This window comes from Protomyctophum bolini (genome assembly GCF_963924005.1).
Source record: "Protomyctophum bolini genome assembly, chromosome: 6".
NCBI lineage: Eukaryota > Metazoa > Chordata > Actinopteri > Myctophiformes > Myctophidae > Protomyctophum > Protomyctophum bolini.
This window is the reverse complement of record NC_137867.1, coordinates 48,872,504-48,877,156: the sequence shown is the minus strand read 5'-3', so window position 1 is coordinate 48,877,156 and position 4,653 is coordinate 48,872,504. Positions and strand designations below refer to the sequence as shown.

General features: G+C 41.6%; 1 long non-coding RNA gene across 1 annotated transcript; it reads right to left on the bottom strand.

Moving 5' to 3' along the window:
* Positions 1-2,768: 2,768 nt before the first annotated feature.
* LOC308317205 lies at positions 2,769-3,222 on the bottom strand. The gene is made up of 2 exons (XR_013964235.1): positions 3,125-3,222; positions 2,769-3,028 (listed from the first exon to the last, which is right to left on the bottom strand). It is a non-coding gene; the product is annotated as an uncharacterized lncRNA (long non-coding RNA).
* Between the last annotated feature and the right edge of the window lie 1,431 nt (positions 3,223-4,653).

Sequence of the window (4,653 nt, the reverse complement as noted above, 5' to 3'; positions counted from 1 at the left end):
GAAAAATAGTATGTGTAAAATAATGTATATGTATATATCTGCAGTTCTATTAACAAAACAAAACAAAAAACAGCTGAAGAAATCTAGTGAGGTTTGAAGGTATTTTTTATGTGCTGATTTAAAGGGTTTATGCGTACAGCATGTGCTGATTTAAAGGGTTTATGCGTACAGCATGTGCTGATTTAAAGGGTTTATGCGTACAGCATGTGCTGATTTAAAGGGGGCTGGCGTTGAAGTGGAAAAACAGAAAGAAAGAAAACCTGTAGACTCAAATGATCCTTTTTTTCATGCAGTGAAGTGACGACCTTATAATTATATATATAGAGAGAGGAGAGAGAAATTATATTTTATAGCTGAACGAACAAGACTTTATAACAGTGCTGGCACTGCCATCTAGTGACGAGACAATGAAATAACACCCTGCCTAAGGGACACTATGTTTCTCTAGTATGTTTTTTTCCTACCCTGATTTAACACCCTGTTTACTTCTTAGGAGGCCTTTTTCCTACCCTGAATTAACACCCTGTTTACTTCTGAGGAGGCCTTTTTCCTACCCTGATTTAACACCCTGTTTACTTCTGAGGAGGCCTTTTACCCTGACTTAACACCCTGTTTACTTCTGAGGAGGCCTTTTACCCTGACTTAACACCCTGTTTACTTCTGAGGAGGCCTTTTACCCTGACTTAACACCCTGTTTACTTCTGAGGAGGCCTTTTACCCTGACTTAACACCCTGTTTACTTCTGAGGAGGCCTTTTCTGGAAGCATAGCGTCACCTTCTTAAACTAATGGCCTAAATTAAGACTTTATTTTTATTAAAGTTCTAAAGGAAACATAAAAGATCTGCTCCAAAACGAAACTATAATTTAATTTCACCTAAATTAAACGTTTAATACAATGTATGACTATTAAAATAAAAAAGTCAGTTATGTAAAATAAGAGGATTAAATAGAATTAACCTAATTTAGGCCAATTTACTTACATTGTTTTTTTTTTTTGGGGGGGGGGGGGTTACAAAGTCATGTGACTTTAAGGCCTAAAGTATTTAATATTTGGCTAATATCGCCCATTCGTTCCAAAACATTTTCATGTCAAGGACCTCAAAAATAAATGTAATTGGCCCCCATCTGAAAATATGTTGTTCCAGGGACCCCCCCCGCCCCGCCGACCCCCATCTGAAAATATGTTGTTCCAGGGACCCCCCCCCCCCCCCCCCCCGCCCAGAAGCAAAGATTTGAGTTAAAAACGTCCGCTCTGAAAGAATATATTCAAGATTTGAGCCACATTTCACGCATTTTCAAAAATAGCAGACCTATACAAGCTCGTAGCTGCGGCCACTCTGTACCACGCTATGAGCTTGTAGAATGGTTCCATTTGGTTCCATTTGTACCCTCTCAGAGTTAAATTAACATCGATTTTACCCTATAAATTGGGGGTCCCAGAGATGGCACTGCCATTAAATGGGGGGTCCGTAGACTAATGATGCAGGTCAAACTGAGGGGGTCCTTGTAATTAAACAGGAATCTTTTCAAATGGGGGTCCGCGGGACATTAGTGACAATTTGGGGGTCCTTGACAGGTTTAAGAACCACTGTCTTAGGCCATTAGTTTAAGAACCACTGTCTTAGGCCTTTAGTTTAAGAGCCACTGTCTTAGGCCATTAGTTTAAGAACCACTGTCTTAGGCCATTAGTTTAAGAACCACTGTCTTAGGCCATTAGTTTAAGAACCACTGTCTTAGGCCATTAGTTTAAGAACCACTGTCTTAGGCCATTAGTTTAAGAACCACTGTCTTAGGCCAGTAGTTTAAGAACCACTGTCTTAGGCCATTAGTTTAAGAACCACTGTCTTAGGCCAGTAGTTTAAGAACCACTGTCTTAGGCCAGTAGTTTAAGAACCACTGTCTTAGGCCATTAGTTTAAGAACCACTGTCTTAGGCCAGTAGTTTAAGAACCACTGTCTTAGGCCATTAATTTAAGAAGGTGACTAATAGCAATGAATCGGCCTATTTTTTTTACTTTAAAACTTTAAACTTTTTTTAGTTTACTTTACTCTCTTCCTGACCGTTGATGCGAGCATGTCTATATATATATATATATATATATATATATATATATATATATATATATGTTTATGTGTATAATTCCTGTTTATACCTTTTTACATGTTTTCAATGCAAGTCCCAACCTCTCCAGTTTCTAATATAGCCTTTTGACTTCATGGAAGAAAAACTAAAAACAGGTTTAATATTATGTACGATTTTTATTTATGGCATTTCTGTCATTTAGTTACTGTTTTGCTTGTCATGGATTTGTTTATGTCAATTTTAAAATAAATGTTTTGTACAGAACTTTGTTTTCTTTTGATGCTTAATCAACCCATAGTGTTTTATCCAAAATGCACACACACACACACACACACACACACACACACACACACGTCGTTCCATTAGAACTATGTTACTTGCTACTTGTAGACGAAATCTTATGCATATTCTTTAGTTTAGGTTCTGAGAGGCTAAATGTCATCAAACGGTGGTTCCGTGGCTCAATTTGGCAATGTGCCCTTTTGAGAGAGAAAAAAAAGGGCGGGAAACCCCTTTTGGTGTTAGCATTATGTTATGCTTTAGCTATTTTTGAAAGATCGAAGAACGACTGACATACTCCAACTGTATATACTTTATGTTTACACAATACTGTACCTTCAACTATATATACTTTATGTAAATATTTATGTTTCAACATTATAAACACGGGAAAGAAAAGTCAAACGAGGCTGTTCTGATATTTTATTTGATTTGATTTAGCTTTTTGAATCTCATCCCTGAGTGACACCAATACATTAGGCCGACAATACAAACTTTAACTAATTAAAAAGAAAACACATTTTCACAGAATCTAAACTAAACCTGCTTTAAAAAACAAAGGAAATTAAACGTTTTCCTAGACGGCTCCAAGTACAGACAGAGCCCTGGAGAACCCCGCTCAGCTGTTAGTATAGAGGTTCAACATGTTCACCAGATCTCACAGACCTCAGCTGTTAGTATAGAGGTTCAACATGTTCACCAGATCTCACAGACCTCAGCTGTTAGTATAGAGGTTCAACATGTTCACCAGATCTCACAGACCTCTGCTGTAGATCCACTATAAACACATAACCCTGCATACAGAGGTCGTGTGAAGGTCGTCCTCTCGGTGTGAAGGAGACTCATTGTGTTTCCACACACATCATAGAAACACAGAACACCTGCTGGGCGGTCTATATACACCCCCACCCTGTGGCTCCCCCCTGTGGAGGGAACCGGTCCTGACACTTCAGTCTCAATGCGGTTGTGACGGAACACGTAGCGTTTAATACTATCATAGTAATCTAACGACCATGACTGAGGAGTGTTTCCAAAGCATGATAGAGCCCTATCCGTTCTGTTGACGTCATCCTGGCACAGTGCTATACCAACCCACCTTCCACTCCATTTCACTTCAAAGTAACACAGGTCAGATATGCATTCTTTACTCAACACATTAGGCCAAAAGGTGAACCTCTTGGGGTTAGCTGCATATTGTTGGTATCCATCTGTGTGAGTCACCTTCCTGTTGTTCTCTGACAGGAGGAGGTCTCTGTTCGCTGTGTTTGGATCCAACGACAGAGGAGAGGAATCTGTTGGAGGAAACACAGGAAAACACACGTGATGAAACGGACTGACACGCACACGCACGTTTCAACCTCATAACAAACTGTGTGTGTGTGTGTGTGTGTGTGTGTGTGTGTGTGTGTGTGTGTGTGTGTGTGTGAGAGAAGACTGACACGCACGCGCACGTTGTGTGCGTCTATCTCTCTTTATCTATCTCTCTCTCTACGTCTCTCCCGCCCTTTCTCTCTCTATGTCTCTCTATGTCTCTCCCGCCCTTTCTCTCTCTATGTCTCTCTATGTCTCTCCCGCCCTCTCTCTCTCTGTCTCCCCCCCCCCTCTCTCTCTCTCTCTCTCTCTCTCTCTCTCTCTCTCTGTCTAGGGGGTGCTAGAGCACCCCCTGCCCTTTTGGCAATGTGCCCTTTTGAGAGAGAAAAAAAGGGCGGGAAACCCCATTTGGTGTTAGCATTATGTTATGCTTTAGCTATTGAAAAATAGCAGATCTATGTCTCTATGTCTCCCCCCCCCCTCTCTCTCTCTCTCTCTCTCTCTATTTCTCTGTCTGTCTGTCTGTGTCTCTCTCTGTCTCTCCCCCCTCTCTCTGTCTCTCCCCCCCTCTCTCTATCTCTCTCTCTCCCCCTCTCTCTCTCTCTCTCTCTGTCTCTGTCTCTCTCTCTCTCTCTCTCTCTCTCTCTCTCTGTCTCTCTCTCTGTCTCTCTCTCTCTCTCTGTCTCTCTCTCTCTCTCTCTCTCTCTCTCTGTCTCTGTCTCTCTCTCTCTGTCTCTGTCTCTGTCTCTGTCTCTGTCTCTGTCTCTGTCTCTCTCTCTCTCTCTCTCTCTCTCTCTCTCTCTCTCTCTCTCTCTCTCTCTCTCTCTCTGTCTCTCTCTCTGTCTCTCTCTCTCTCTCTCTCTCTGTCTCTCTCTCTCTCTGTCTCTGTCTCTGTCTCTGTCTCTGTCTCTGTCTCTGTCTCTGTCTCTGTCTCTCTCTCTCTCTCTCTCTGTCTCTGTCTCTGTCTCTCTCTCTCTCTG